Here is a 17,097-nt window from a genome sequence, read left to right as displayed (position 1 = left end):
CGGAAGCTGTACGCTGGCTCCCTCGGCCAATAAAGCGAGATGAGTGCTGCAACCCCAGAGTCGGTCACGACTGGACCTAATGGTCAGGGGTCCCTTTACCTTTACCTTTACCCCACCCATCTGGCTGAGTTTCCCCAGCCACTCTGGGCTACATAATAATAATGTAGCACATTTTCAAAGTTTATCACATTAGAATGCAACAACAACAAACAAGAATCATACATATATGAATGAAAAGCATTGTGCCATTATAACCAGAGATTGGGGGGGGGGTGTTTCCATCTGCAGCTGCCCTGAGCAGGGAAATGACCTTCAAGATCCCATCCAACTCATCAGCTAGCACAGATGGAGCCAGGAAAACACACATGCTAAGAAGCAGGTTCTGATAAAATGAGAATGCAGATATTGCCTATGAAATATAATGCTTTTGCTATGTGGATAAACTTTTGCCTTTTCTACTTTTAAATGAATCAAGAAATCATTTTTGGTTCAAGACCAGTGTTCGCCCTCCTCCTACTTCTCTTTTCAACCTGGTAATATTATTAATGTACCAAGTAAGAGAAACTGATACCAGTTTAATGAACTACATGAATACTTATGCTACTCAGATGCTATATACTACAACAGGCAAGAAATAGTGCTACCTTAAAAGCACTGACTTTAAGATAACCCCTACATTTAAATAGTTGGAAAGGGTTGCTGTTACCGGTATTTCTTTTTTCATTTTTGACAGATTAAGTTCCTTTTGTCAATCTTGAAATAAATTTCCATGTCCCTATCATTATTGTAAAAACCTATTTTTGTGAGTAATTTATTTGAAATTATATTGCACTGTAATAGAAATTATTGACTTAATAAGAAATTAACTACAATTCTGAGATCTGGAGAGAAAGCTTAAACAACAGTGAAGGCTCCACCTATGTTTTTCTGAAACACCACAATATTCAGGCATATCAATATTACTGCTGAGCCCAAACCACATGCCTAAGAAGCTGTGACATTTTGAAATGGGAATGTGCTAGTGTCCCAGCCTTGTAGCTGCAAGTTTATTGTTTTATACCTCTCTTTACAAACTTGCTTAGTTGTGGGTGTAAATTGTTTGTGGTCAAACCTATTAAATATCTTTGTGGCCCTTAGCAGTAGAAATGAAAATTATGTATCTTGGCTAACCACACCAGAGATAAATGAAAAGCTAAAAAAAAAAATGGGGTCAGTGCCACAGTTTGCTGAATATAAAATTGTGGAGGTAACGACCATTCGGAATGTTATTTTGGAATTGACTGACAGAACATGCCTTCATGAAGGGTCTCAAGAACAGTATGTGCTCTTACCCCTGTCACTTCAGGACAGCTCAAGTCAAAGTGTGAGGCCATCAGTGAGATGCATGCTGGTATGTGATTTTATTTTGGCACATAGACATTTATGGGGAAATGGAAAAGTACATCTAGCAGTTGACTGTGAATGACACTGTCAACCAGTGAAGCAACAGCTTGGTGAGGTGGCTGTTATGAGGCCATGGGGACTAAGATGAGAAGCTATTTTTAATTATGTTGAATTAACAGGTACGTAAGTTTCTGCTTTTTCTTTGCCCCCCAAATAAATGGAGTATCTATTTTGCTAGAAGTAACTAGTGAATGGTCTGTGACCACTTAATGGCTGAATACTAAAGAAGCTGGTTATTGGTCTGTGTTAGCTGTTCTGCTCTTTTCTAAGAAGAAATAGTGGTATGCATGTATGTAGATGTATTACAAAGATAATTATTAAAAGTAATAGCTTGTTTCCAAACTTCATCCTACTCAGACTAGATTCATTGGAACTTATGGACCTCAGTTACTTATATCCATTACTTTCAGTGGGTCTAGAAGTAGCTTTGGATACAACCCAATATATAGAATTATGTAGTTACACAAATAAACAGCTTCAGTCTATTATTTAAATGGAATTTACCAAAAGCTACAAATCCAGTATCTCCATCAACAATAAAAAGACAAATCTCTCTCTCCTTTATTCAAAGTGAAATGTTCTGGAAGGTTGATAATGCTCTTTACCCCAAAGTGTCTTCGATGACTTACAAAATGAGTGCAAGAGTCATTGAAAAGAAAGGAAGAGGACAGATGGCTGAAAAGTGTAGTCCAAATCTAGCATTCTCCATCACTGAAAATCCACAGAACTGGTAAAACTGCAGAGTGGTTTTATAATTCATAATTCTAATAGAGGAACCCAAGCACCTTCAGACATTACATTGGTATATTGTGCAACTTGTGTTCCTCCAAGTCAGATCTTTTTAAAGGCTTATATACATGACAGCAACAATGACAAATGAGAATACTAATGCACAAGGTCCAATTATTTCATACTGATTTCTTGATAGAAACAATCAAGAGCTTTGTGATGCCTTAAAGACCAACAGCTATGGCTGCAACCTTTTGCAGGGAAAAAGTCTACTTCACCAGGTGCATTACTGAGTAAAAATGTTCAGGATAAGAATATTAACCTGTTCAAGCCTTACCCACCCTAACTAGGATAAAGCAGGCCTTTGCCTTGAAATTTTGTAGCTTTGGTTGTGGCTAGAAAGTAAATGTATTATTTATGTATTAGCTATTATGCCTAGATATGACAAGTTCTGCAGCAGAGCTGATAACATGATGATGTGGTTTCTCTTCACTGCTGAAACAGAATAACTTTTAGTGTGCCAAAAAAGAAAGAAAATCTAAACTAAAAAAATAAGCATTTCAAATGGAATGTACTTGGGCTAATAATATTTGGATTGGGTTAATAATATATGGAGTATTGTTCTATCAGAATGCCTCACATACCATCGGCGACTAATCAAGGGCATCCCCAAAAAAGAGACCTTTGATACAATATGGTCTCCATTTCCCCTCTTTTATTGAAGAACAGGATATTTTAATGTCATCATCATCATCATAGAGGTGTCTGTGAAGGAGATATATTCATTGAAAATGTTAGCTTTTCTTCCTTTCCTTTCCTTTTAAAGAAAGGAAACTACCTGTTTGTTAAGTCTGGCACCAGAGGTCCTTCTCTAAATATTCCTGCCGCTTTGTAGGCTTTCTTCATAATAATTACTATTATTTATAAGCCGCCACGGGACTGGGTTGTCCGGAGACCCACATTTTAGACATTTTGTTTTTTTAAAAAAAGATTGCCCAGGATTTTAACTGCTTTTATATCTAATGCTTTTTGTATTTTTACTGTTGATATGATAATTGCTTTCGTTTGTGATGTTTTTGATCTGTTTTATATTTGTTTTATGGTTCTCTTTTGTAGGCTATCTTGAAAATCTAGATTAAGGGGAATTTTTTTATTTTATTGGAATGTACTCTCTGTGTGTGTTTCCTACTTCTTTTCAGGCCATAATTTTTAATCCTCGGAGTTCAGGATGGAAAAGTTTTGCTTTCCCCACCATGGCTGGAGCGTCTCATTGCCTGTCAATACACATATTTATTGTTTTGCTAAGTTAGTTCAATTTGCTCCAGGAAGCCACTTTGCTCTTTTGATTTCAGGTCACGACTTGACAGCACCCATCAAGTAACCCAGCTAATTACCAAGTTAAAGCATAGCCAGGAAATGTACTGCTCTTAATTATTGTTAAAATCCAAATAGTATCCTCATGCTCAGAAAAGGATTTGGATTCAGCAAATGCCTCTGCTAACAGAAGGGGAGGGCAGGAGATTTGGGTCAATTTGCAATCCCCCCTGCAGCCCCTTCCATACCACCTTGTGTAGGGTGCTCCAAACTGTCTGGAGCCAGTTTTCAGGAACTCCTGGTGGCTGCAGGGAGAGTGAAATCAGCTAGAGGTGCTTCTCCGCATCTTCCAATAGCAGAGGCACCTGCTGAGTTAAAAGGGCACCAGGAGGTTTCTATTCAATTTATACAAAAGACACGGGGCAAAGTCCTTGTTTTTGGCCCCCATTCATATAGTCAGCTGGAGGTGGTATTGAAATCACATTGTGGAGGAACTTTGTGAGTACTTCCTCTCTACCATGGAGATAGCCCCCGTTATTATCTTTGTCATGTGTACTATTTCTTCCCCGAAGAAGATAAAGAAGAGCAGGCTCTTGTCTACTCTTGCTCACACAGAAGTCTCTGTTCATACTGCGGGAATATCATTAAAAGATATAAAAACTTCTAATTGTATATGACAAATGTAGAAAGGTACGGCTGTAGTGCCAAAGGCCATAAAGTTAAAATGGACATATGCAGGAAATGTGACAATAGACAATTCAGTCCGATGGAATAAATTAATATGGAGACTCTATAATTTCAAAAGACCAAGGGGACCACCACCGGTTCTTGGTGGATGATCTAAAACTAACAGCAGGGCTTGTGTTGATACAAGAAGCAAACAGAAAATTATAGAGAGAACATGAAGAGGTGCATATGGAAAGATGGATGTGAGAAGATCTCAGAATTTCGTTGCTGCTATGTCAGGAACGATGGTTGGATAGTGTTCCCGAAGCTACAAACATGAGTCTGACCAAACTGCGGGAGGCAGTGGAAGACAGGAATGCCTGGCGTGCTCTGGTCCATGGGGTCACGAAGAGTCGGACACGACTAAACGACTAAACAACAACAACATATCAGGAACGTATTTGTGATTGGTTGAAATAATCTCTTCACATGAGTCAGGAGCTATGTTTCAAATACGTAACCAAAGTTCACATGTTAGGCATATTTGTTTCATGTACACACTGATTTCCTCATTTTACACAGTTTACATTTCCTATTGCCAGTTTTTTAATCCCCTCCATCCCTCTGCTGTTTTTTGGGTTGGATATGGGCTGAATGTAAGTGACCCTATATTTCATTTCAGTCAAGGATGTGATGATAAATAGCACACTTTGTGCTGCATAGGTGCACGTGATGAATCATACAGATATCGCTAAAAGCCTTCAGCACTCTCCCTGGTACCTTTCTTAGCATCTGTGCAATGCCAGATATGTAGGAATGAATGGAACAACCTAATCATCTGAAATGCTTTTTGAAATGTGCTAGCAAGATGGATCTAGATGGATTTTACATCAGAGATCATATTTATCCATTCCTCTGCTACTTGGTGGTATTACCAGTGAGGTGATCTATTAATGTTACAAGGAGAAATTTTCGTGATGGGGGTCAGGTGGTTGAAAATGAATTTAGCTTATTTTTTCCACTCCTCACTCTGTTCCAGCTAGTTGATTTTCTCGGCTCTCTGATTTCTTGCTGCACTGAGAAAAACCCTCTGAAAAGTGCAATTAAAGATTTTCTGAATCAGTGGCTGTTACTTACAAATACAAAAAATAATTTAAAAAGCCGCATACCAAAGTTTGATTTGAGATAATATTTCCCATCCCTTCTTATTTTCACAAAACTGCTTTAACCATAGCTGTATTATAATAAGTCATCTCACTTATAGGCCAGATCATAAATTTGTTTCCAACATCTTTATGGCCTTCGAAAAAGCAGAGATGAATTGAGCACTGTGGGGCTGACTTAATTGGCTGAAACGCTTTTAAAATGTGATGTGGTGTGATTTAATCAGACTGTGGCACTAATGGAGTTAAGCACTCTGTCCACTAGGAAATGATATGATCTTTCAGAGTTCTAAGTGCCTGTTTATGGCTCTGTTGAAGGTGCTCTTTTGTAACTCCTGTATTCTAACCCATTGCCCGGGGTTAGAGGGTTTTTATTTTATTTTTAAAAAGCAGTTATGAACTACAAAATGTAGAGTGCCTAGGTACCTAAGTTGGACTTCATGAAATGTACTCTTTAAAAAAACCAATCAGTTATGCAATAAATAAATAAATCAGATGAACCTTCTAAAACATGTGATAGCAAATGGACAAATTTCCCTTTCCTCAACAGCAGCACATCTGCACTCATGCCCACATTTCAGAACTATCTGTAAATAATCTCATTTTCTATTAAATCAGCATTAGCTTGACCAAATTACAGTGCTTGAACAGTACTAATGGAAAGCGCTTTAGGAATTCTCTGGCCTTATTTCACATTGAGAATATGAAAAAAGAACCCTGCATTTTCCTAAAATGGAAGTGCCTGTGGGTATCGTCCAGTGATGTCATATTGCACAACAGACTTCTGCTTGCAAACGCAGGATTTTTCCTTCCTCTTCTCCCCCTGTAGCCCCTCTCCCATGCCCCTAGATCTTCTCCAGACAGTTGAGGTACCCTCTGCAGCAAATTGAGGGGTGCAGGAGTAAAGAAAAGTAGAAGGAGAAGTTTAATCTCCACCCCAGTTGCCATCGCACTAGCCTTCAAATGCATAAAACAATGAGTTTACCTCAATGGAAAACTCAAAACAAAATGGGAAACTTGCCACTGTATTTTACAGTTAGACAGTCCTCAGTGATTGCTTGTTGTTGCTTCAGTAAGTCAATGTAGTTGAACCTGGATATAAAAATCCCTGGTGTTGTAGTTGGTTTAAAATCTCAGATTCCAAACCCAAGTCAATTATGTGGGGTTTTGTGTGTGTGTGTGAGAGAGAGAGAGAAAGAAAGAGATATTTAAGGCATTCTAAACACTGCAAAATTCTGAGGAATAAAATAAAAGTACAATGTGATAACTGAAAGATGTCTGCTTCTTTTTGGCTTCCTAGTATGGTCACCAAATTCTGTTCCATTATGATGAGATTGATGCCTTCAGGCAAGAGGAAAGCTAAGGGCCAATGGTATCAAATCAACCAGACTGCAGAGTCTGCAATGTAAATGACATAGTTAGAATACCACCCTATTTCTTCAGCTATATTTCCAGTCTTCTGTTTTGCCAGGTACTGTATGTGCCTAATTTCCCAGATATGCTGTAGATTATGTGGAATCAACAAATTCGTATGATTGGTTAATCTTTAAAGCCTGATGCTAACATTAGAACTACTACATACAGAATAAGACTGTAGTGTGACATATGGATATATATTAAGAATAATAGGAATTCATATGATATACAAATATGCTAGTCGAGGAGCTCCTTATATGAGAAAATAGTATATGCATGGCTTCATTTCATTTTCTTACTTTGACGACAAAAGCAAATTTAAGTCTTCATATATTGCAAATTGAAATGAACAGCTGCTCAGTTTCTTCATAAACTTTAATATGGTTGCTATAAAACCTAATTGTGATGTTTAATAAGTACCTTTACTGGTAAATTCTAATTAATCTGAGATAGAGGGAGGAAATAGAAGTCATTTTTTAAAAAACGGACTTCCTTTCCTATCCACTTCTAATCTGAATATAACCTAATGAGGCAAATTTAGTTCGATATTTAGCCTAGCCATTCTTCTCTTGCGGCTAAAGAAACAACAGTTGTTGTTTTTTTTACAGCCATTATACATGTAGTATAGCATTGCTAAGGCTATTGATTTGGTCAATAACCATTTATTCACATCTAAACTAAGCATAATTGGATGGGCACAAGATAAACTGTAACACAGTAGTTACCTAGGTAGGCACAGGAAAAGCTGAGAATGAGAACTGAAGCTGGTCCTTTCCTGGCATAAATGTATTGTATCATGTACCATGTACCATGTACTTCCACTAAAGTGTTTCTGAGGATTTCAGTGAACCACTTAGTAGTAGTAATAGTAATAGTTACAAATAGTAACAAATCAAAACTCATGTTTTAACAGTGTTTATTTTCTTCATCTCTCGTATCATCATCAAAATCAGCATTGTATTATAAAATCATAGGTCCTAAGACAGACCATTAGTACATTTTTAAGGGAAATATGAGTACAGTGAACTAGCAGTTTATTATAAAATCATGGGTCCCAAGTCCAAGTCTTGTTGGCTAGTTTGATAACCCAGTTCAGGTCAAAACTGGGCCAACCACGAGAGTCAGAAAGCAAACTAATCAAATGCAGAAACAAATACAAATATTCTTGACTTTTTTTTAACCTTTCCATGGCCCACTTGAAGGGAGCTCATGAACCACAATTTGAGCATCTTGCTGAGCCCATAGAAAGAGAAAGCTAATTAGTACATCCAAGTAGATTTTTTTTTTTATTCTTTTCTCAGCCAATACACACATACAGAAGATTCTTTGCTGGGCCTACCATTAGGCAGTGTGAAGCAGCCACACCAGGCAGCAAATGCTAGGAGATAGGGAGCCAGCAGGGTTGGAAGTGGCTATTTTGGCACCCAGGACCAACAACATGAAATGCATCCCATAGTCAACCATGTATGTAGTGACATAAAAAAATAACAACAGTTGTAATAACATAAAAAACCCCCAAACATATTTATTTAAATTACATTATAGCATTGCAATAGCAAGTAAAGGAGCAACATTAAAAAAACATAATTATTCTATCAGTAATTTTACACATTATATTTTTTCATGCAGTCCCTTACCAATAGTGTCACCTAATACATTATTAGAATAAATACTATTTTTGTAAATAATATATATAGGTCTATTACAGTATGCAAACATTTAACATTAATCATGATTTGACACCCCCTTGAATCAGGTGCCCTGGGCACAGGACACCACCCTAGTTCCATCCCTTGGGAGTGGGAGGGAAGTGTTGGAAGACAGAGTTGTATGTTCCATGTGACCTGCCCTACACCCCACAAAGCTAGTTAGTGCCCTCAGTTATATGTGTCCTGGCTTCCATCTCAGAAGCAATGTCAGAGGCTCCTATGTGTGTGTAAAAAAGAAAGCTTTAATCAATGCTTCCAGTGATTTTGGTCGAACTAAAAGCACAGATAGCAAATGGTGCAACTAAGAGGTGAAGAATGATATCAGTGGGTCCAAGAAGAGACTAAAGTTGTGAAGTTGCCTCAACAACTGGTCATGTCCCTCCCATCAGCTTCGGAGGTAAGACGTGGTACACTCAAAAGAGCTCTCTCTTTCCCAATGAGATTGGTGTGCTTGGAGGTGTGCGCTAGCTGTCCAGCCTCCTCCAGCTGTGCAGTCTCCCCTTCTGGCAGGTCGACATCTTCCCCTGTTGCTAGGCAATCTTCTGCTCTGTGCAAGCAGCTTGACAGAGCCACTGGTGCTTCCTCCCTTCCCTGGCTTCTAAATGCAACAGAGTAGGGGTAACATCCTCCGTCTTAGTCCACTCCCTGCCAGTGGAGTGCTCTGTGCTCTCTTCTGACTCATCTGACAGTAACAGTCCATTCCAGCCCTAAACCAGTTGGAATTGAGGGACTCACAGCACTGTCCTGTCCCCAATGTTGAAGTAAGGTTCAATTACGAGTCTGAGCAGCTCCTGTATGTAGAACTGGGAGAGTAATGGGAGGTTGGATGAGCACTCGTATCTGGTCCTTTGCCTCAAGCAATGAAATATATTGGGCTGGCTCCAGCAGACTCCTCTATGTAAGAGGACTGGATCACATCAGTCTGCTGGCAAGGATGCATGTTGCCCTGGCTCTTTGTAGATGAAGGACTCAAATCTTGTTTTCTGCTACTAGCTTTAATCAGATCAGTATGGTACATAAGCTAGGCAAGGGCCACTGCCACAGCAGGCACATAGAATGTCTAAACAAGCTGAGATGTTGATCCAACCTGGACTCTTGTTATAAAGGAGTGGAGTGGGGATGGCTTCATTGCAGATCTTCCTACCTTTCACCTTCATCTGACCAGTCCTTCCAGGATGATTCCTCGGGACTCATGACACATATCTTTGAGTGCATCCCTGAGCCCTTCCAACATATAGGGATGGATTCAGTTAACTTGTCCTGCTAGCAGAAGTCAGGGCAAGGATAGTCCCCTGCTCTGTGGGGCTATTTCCTTCCTCTCCCTCTCTCCCCCCCCCGAGCTCCTTAGCACTACATTGAATTCCACCAATAGAAAATTAGAACACCAGGGAAAATCTAGCCTATAATGCTTCCCTGACACTACTAGTTTTAAATGTGCAGGGACAGTGTGTGTGTGTGTGTGCATGCTGGGAATTCATTCAAAGAAACAGCTCCTCGTCTGTAGTTTAAATGCTGCGGTAGGAACTACACAATGAGAATCTGCTGATTGTAAATAGAATATCATGCTCTTCTAAATGGATGGAAGGTCTATGTGGATGTTTAAGAGAGGCATTATTTATATCTGACCTTGCATGCTTATCAATTAATGTCTTATTGATACTACAGCCAAAATTGATCCCTGCCTCTAGTTGCGGATTCTCTTGATGAAAGGAGGAAGAAAAACAAGCAGGTTTCTGTGTGTTGCTCTGCCCTCAGGAATGGTTTTCTTGAAATATCTGGCATGAAATACATTACTCTTAAACCCCGTAAAGATTTTGCTGTGATCTTTGTGAACTCAGAAAAGACCTTTCACTCTGCAAGGGATATTGGCTTGGAATATATTGGGTATGCAGAGAACTTTGCCAAAAATAGACTTACGTGTGCATCAAATTTTTACTTCTGTGAAGTTTGCTAGTGGAATCAGGCTTTCTGCTTGATGAAGCAAAGGTCTCAGTTGCACTCACTTGGTGCAGGAGAATCAGAGTTGCTGGAGGGAAAGAGGCAGTCAGGTTTGGAGTAAGAAGGCAAATTGAGCAACAGCAACCCTGAGTCATTACTGAGAGTTACAAGAACAGAGCTGGCCTGTTGCCCAGGCAAGAGTTAAAAGGTCACAGAAGAATTTGCAGGTAGTTCAGAATCAGCAGTAGTCATTGAAGGTACAAGAGGGCTTCCCTTATACAATAATGTTTTATGTTTTTTTTTAAAAAAAACAAAACACATACACAAATACTTGTTTAAATGTACATAGTAATCATAGGGAAAAATAGCAACTCTTAAAAGGACTGAAAAGGAACTGATTTTTAATGCTCAAAAATGGGTGCATAGTTTTTTGCCCTCTAGGGTCATATGTAGTGGTGGGTGGGTATATGGTTGAAGACCCTCCAGGTGTCCATGTATTTGCCAGGGACAGTTCTGGATTCACAGAAGCCAGTTTCTGATTTGATCTCAGAATGTCCTGCTTCTCCTTAGGATGGACCTATTTTCACTGGAGAAATGTTGAAGGGTATGGAATTATGTGAGCTCTGAGCCAAGGAGATAAGTAACTATACAACCTTTAGACATCTATATAAGGAAGTTTTTTAAAAAATGTTTAATGTTTTATTATGTTTTTATATGTGCTGGAAGCCACCCAGAGTGGTTGGGACAACCCAGTCAGATGGGTGGGATATTATTATTATTATTTTCATTGGAGAAATGTTAGAGCGTATGTGGTTGAGGACTACATGTCAGTGGTTGTGGTCAGTGATGGTCAAGGCCATGAAGATGCACATATTCAGCAAACACACATGCATTGCACTGGGATTGCTGGTCTGCACAACCTTGTAATCATGATATTTGACAAATGACTGTCCGCACACTACTAATAGCAATCTTATCTAAAGTAGGATTGATGAGGCATAGGAGTTCTAACTTTTCCTATGGCTGTGATCCAGTAAAGAACACTGGCCCTTCTCTGTTAACAGCTGGGCAGCAGGAAAAGTAGTAGCTCTGTGGGGCTAGATGAGCTGCACAAAGATTGGCCAAGAGAGGCTAAAATATCCCTTTGCCTAATTATTATTATTTATAAAATGTATCTACCACACCTCATCCGTAGATCATGGAGTGGTTTACAATATAAAGACACAAAAATATACAGTAACCAACAAAAACAATTATGCCCCAATGGCCACAAAAGATGTTCGGATGAGTTAGTGTTCCCTGGTGCTCTTTGGCCCCATGTTCAAGTCAAATAGTCATGCTGCTGACTGCAGGTATCACCTGACAGCTTGGTCTTTGTAAGCTTTTATTCAATGGCACCTTACCTCTTTGTTTCCAAACAATAATTCTTCATTTTCTTTCCATGGGGGGAAAACACTTGCATGAAATGTGAGATTGTCATTGTATGAGTGAGTAGTAAGACTGGCCCAATTTATCATTTTCCCCTGTACGCATTAATGTCAACTTTTCCATACCATATTTGCATGGCAAGATATGAGAATGAAAAAGAACACCGTAAGTTACCATAGCATATGAAAACATTTTAAAAAACCAAATATTCATTCTGTTATTAGTTCTGCCACCATAAGGCACGTTCACTAAAAGTACTAATTAAGGAAGCAAGGGTGATGGAAGCATGGATGCCACTGTATTCTTCTAGGTTCAATATTCAACATAGATCTTGTTCCACTAGTACAATTGCCACAAGCTTTCAACATGTCTGATTCTGTTCAGGTCACTACGCATCAGGGGGTATAAATAACCAGTACCTGTTGTACAAGTTAGGTAGAAAATAGTAGCTTAGATGCTCATCCAAGTGTAGATTTATGCCAGGATTTCGTTCGTCTTGATGGATGCATGTTTTGATAGGCATTCTGATGTGAATTAATACGCGCATTCTCTGACATAGCAAGCACAACTAGTCATGCATAACTCCATATACCTGTTGCACATGCATGGACAAAGCCTGATGAAAAGAAGCAAAACAGTTTTTTAAATTATAGCCGACATTTTCCAGAGTGTTCTATGCAATGTATTTCCCTCATCCAGTTTTCCATGTGCTCAGTTATCACGGAAAAGCAAGACATTGGATTGAAAATGTTGGATAGCAATCAGCAGTTTTGCACATACATACCAAAAGTTAACTACTATAGTTCAGGACCCCTCCCTCCTGCAGCAGAAAACATTTGTTTGAGGGTCTTTTTGGCTGGTAAGGTAGAGGGAAAGGATATCCAACATATCAGGTTTTCAATGAATATTTGGCATAATTATTCTGTCTGAGACTTTAGCACTGAATGAGGGAGTAGAGGTCTTTCTTTCTTTTTCATATCTTGCCTTCCAAGGTGTCATGTTTATAGGTACCATGCAGGTTGAACAACCTCAATGATTTTTTTTGATGACACAGTCAACCTAGAACCATTTCAATATGAGCTTTGAATGTTAGCATGGTGATGTGAATAACACAGACAGAGTCCACAGAAAAAAGAAACTGACAATACTTTACTGAGGGAAACTGAACAAGATAGTATAAAATATTAGCAGAAAAAAACACTGGGGAGTTTGTCTTTCTTATAGGCCTTGTTGAAAGCATGGCGACAACAACATAGCCCATGAGAGTTCAAGTTACCTCAGCAAGGTTCATGTCACACTGGCTGGTTGCTAGGCAACATCTCCATCTCCCTCTTCATTAGCTGACTGTCAATAGAATTAACCCTTAGATTATTAACAGAATGATCCCTGCTTTTGCTCTTGCAACACTGACTTAGGCAGTGTTAATGGCCCAGATTATAAATGTTTCCATAGATGTGAAACATCTCTGTGTTTATTCTGTTAGGTCCTTCAGCAGCTTTCAGATATTGTCCATTCCATTCTGCTTGGGTTGTCCTAAGTGATAGTGACCCATTGATTTAAATATGGTTTTATCTGCCCATGTTCAGAATGAAGTCATTGAGTTATATGAAGTCATATTCATCAATAGCTAAGAGCAATAATTTTACTACTACAACTTCCCTAAGAAGGTCAAATGACTAACTCTGCCCTTATGGCATTCCAGAAAGGCTCCAAGATCTTCCTATTTTGGATGACTTCCAGGGCTGACTTGATGTGTGTGTGTATGGGCATCTCTGAATCACTAGTTTTGCTGCTGAAAGTATTCTGGTTTTGATTGTTCATTGTCTATCTTAACTATGTTGTTTTATTGTATTTTATGTAAGTTACCTTTAATAACCAATAGTGAGCAATTGCTGTTGTTTTTTGTGATATGTATAATGCAATAAAACATTGCAGTTTTACCACAACATTATTGTGCTTCTACGCTTCTCTTGACAGACATGAGGTGCTCATCTAGCTTTTAACTGCTCCTGCCTTTCACAGCCTTGCCTTTCTAACTGCAGACTGAGACAATATAGTTATGGCAACGATGTGGAACTCTTGGACACATAAGAACTACCCTCATACACAGGCTTTCTGTTGCCAAGCAACTCTACACAAGCCTTGACATTTATCTCTTGTGAAACAGAGCAACTTGTTTTTTTTGCTTAAATCTCAGCTAATTGCATTATCAGAATCTGAATAAAATTTATTGAAGGAGTATTGATGAGCCTTAGATCCATGACAACACGTAGATGGTGGAAAAACCCAGCAATGTGTGCTGGCACTATATGCCAAAGAAAAGTTACTACGTTAGCCAGTTTCTTAAATACATTGGAAATACTGGTCAAAAGGTAAATTTAAATTATGCTTTTGCATAGTTCTGAACAAATCCCACCAGAAAATGCCTTCACCAGGTTTCTTTTACCAGGGTGGCATTGGCCAGTGATCAAGAGGTGAGCCATGAAAGTGAGAGGTGAAAATGAGTTTATTTTATTTATTTATAAAATTTTATATCCTGCCCTTCCTCCCAAAGGATTCCATCACCCCATGAGTCCCTACAGCTCTGCCTTGGTCTCCAGAGCTGTTGGAGGCTGGTTCTGGCTCATCCATTTTGCCTATTGTGCTACTAACTCTACCTCCAGAGTAACAGAAACCATGTGCAGTTCCACTTCTTCAGCTGTGGGGTTGTTACCTTGTCTGTCCCGCCCACCTCTGAGGAGGCAGGTCAAGGAGACATCAACACAGAGATGGAAATGGTGAACCCATCTGGGAGAAGTGCTAAGTTGCTTGCCCAGTATAAGAACTGGAACCACCCGCTGTGATGAGTTGTGCACATCCCTTTCCCTTATAACAGGGTTGCAGGGTTTCAGTATACCTAAAGGAGCATCTCCACCCCCAACGTTCAGCCCGGCCACTGAGGTCCAGCACCGAGGGCCTTCTGGCAGTTCCCTTCCTGCGAGAAGTGAGGTTACAGGGAACCAGGGAACGAGCCTTCTTGGTAGTGGTGTCCGCCCTGTGGAACACTCTCCCATCAGATGTCAAGGAAATAAACAACTATCTGACTTTTAGAAGACATCTAAAGGCAGCCCTGTTTAGGGAAGCCTTTAATGTTTGATGTTTTATTGTGTTTTTAATATTCTGTTGGAAGCTGCCCAGAGTGGCTGGGGAGGCCCAGCCCGATGCAAGGGGTATTATTATTATTATTATTATTATTATTATTATTATTATTATTTTCAACATATTTGTTTGTGTAGACATATGTAGCACCAGCTGTGCCTTTGAACTATGTTTTGCCTACATATTGCTCTGATCCGAGCATTTAAAGATTTTGGCAGAAACTGCAACCTGAATTTGAGTTCTCCATTCAGTTACAGCCCAGACACACAGAGCATCTCTTCACACAGTGAAATTGCAGGCTCAGGGCTGCATGGGTATAAGAAATTCAGGCTAAAATGATTTTCTGCAACAACCTCTCCCTCTCTCCCTAACTACCTTAAACTACTGTTTGTGGTACCCTGAAAGTGGGAAATATTTTCCTTTCCTAACATTCTTCTAACTGAATAATAAATACCCAGGCAATCATCTATCACTCATATTGCACCTCACTGAATCTAGAAAGAACTGTACAAAGGCAGCCTTTAGTGGGTAAAATGAAAGAAAAACTGAAAACTCCACCTTTCATAATTATATTTATGTAGCACTAAGGCGCTTCCATAGTACTTCTGCACTTATAAAAAATAGGACTGTGGCACTGCATTCACATTGATTTTCCTCAACAGCAACAAAAAGATAAATAATGTTTTAATGTTCAACGGTAACTCAAAATGATAAGCAACTCCGTTGTCTGTGAGAGTCAAAGCATAAAACATTGCATGTATTCAGTTTATAGATTCCTTGAGGAAATGGTGTCTGCAAATAGATCACAGTGAACTAGAATGGAAGGTTTTCAAATATACGCTTAAAAACACAATTTACTCCCCTGGGTGCCAAAACATAATTAACTAACAGTCCAATCCTACAGAAAGTTGACTGGAAAGGAAGGGGGGGGGTTCCTCCCTAACAAGTGTGGTTATGGTTGCAGTGCATAAGTGCCCCATTACATCACAATCCTTGTTACAAGAGAAAACACCTCTCCTGTAAGGAGCGCCACCTTACAATTTAGATCTTCTGGGTAAACCCTGCTCCGAGTCTCCATCATACAAAACGTAAGATCTGTATGTGATATATATGTAGGTATGCATTAAATAATGTGTGTATTATATAATATTTTTGCTAGGTGACCATGGACTAGGTCATATCTGAATGTAATCAGGAATTTCCTGTTGGTTTCCGGTTCTTATTAAAGATAGACAGCTAAAATTCTTCTCTAGCTTCCTTCAGTGACAATGTGTTAGGGCAGAGGTTTTCAGACTTTTTGAGTCTACAGCTCCCTTGACCAACTACATTATTTCTGTGGTTCTCTAGTGAGGAAACAAACTGTGAGTCTCAGGAGCTCAGTTATGTCACCCCTTGCCTGCCAAGCCATCAGTCCCTCACCCCTTTTGGGACACTCTCGCTTGTGGAGGGTTCCTTCAGCATCCTCTTCCCTCCCCTCTCCTTGGGAGTCATCACCCACTTGTTTGCTTACTCCAAGGTGACCCCAGCTCCTGGCAACCAGCATTCCCTGGCTGGCTGAGGTACCAGTCACCTGGAGAGCTTGTAACTAGGGCCACTGCAACAAACAGCTGCAAAGCCTCTAGAGGCAGAGACACGAGAGGGAGGAAAGGATGGAGGGGTGGAGGCTGGTTTCACTTGCAACGCCCCTGACCACCATTCAAGTCATCCCAGGGTACCATGGCACACTGGTAGAAAACCACTGTGTTAGGGGATGGAGGAAGGCCTTCTTTGGTTGTAACCTCATAATTATGAGGGTCTTTGCTGAAGACTTTCCATGCAAGCCAAATATGTTAGATATTTTGTGTTTCATCTTTCTTCTTTGTTGTGAATGAGGAGACAGAACTAAAGGCTCACAACAGTTCAATAAGTATTCAGGAAAGTAATGTGTTTGTACTGAATGCAAGTGAATCTTGTAGAAGAATCTGGGGAGAAAAATATATAGCAGAGTTTTGGCAGAGCTCTAAAGAAAATTAGTGCTAACACTATTAGCTGAAGGAGTAAATGCTGACTGCCCTGTGTTGTAAAAGTTACACTTTTGTATATTCTGGCGGTTAGGCATTGGAATATGGTTGTGTGTTGGAGGGCAGGGTGTGGCCATCGCCTACCCCTCCATT

General features: G+C 39.6%; 1 long non-coding RNA gene across 2 annotated transcripts in view; it reads left to right on the top strand.

Moving 5' to 3' along the window:
- Positions 1 to 1,476: 1,476 nt before the first annotated feature.
- The window catches only part of LOC309540466, a 60,023-nt gene continuing 44,402 nt past the window's right edge, over positions 1,477 to 17,097 (top strand). For both annotated transcript variants that reach the window (XR_014223319.1, XR_014223320.1), the window contains exon 1: positions 1,477 to 1,562. This is a non-coding gene — a long non-coding RNA (uncharacterized lncRNA). The remainder of the gene's footprint in view (positions 1,563 to 17,097) is intronic.

Source organism: Podarcis vaucheri (assembly GCF_965113315.1).
Source record: "Podarcis vaucheri genome assembly, chromosome: 9".
Taxonomy (NCBI): Eukaryota; Metazoa; Chordata; class Lepidosauria; order Squamata; family Lacertidae; genus Podarcis; species Podarcis vaucheri.
This window is presented reverse-complemented; position numbering and strand designations above follow the sequence as displayed.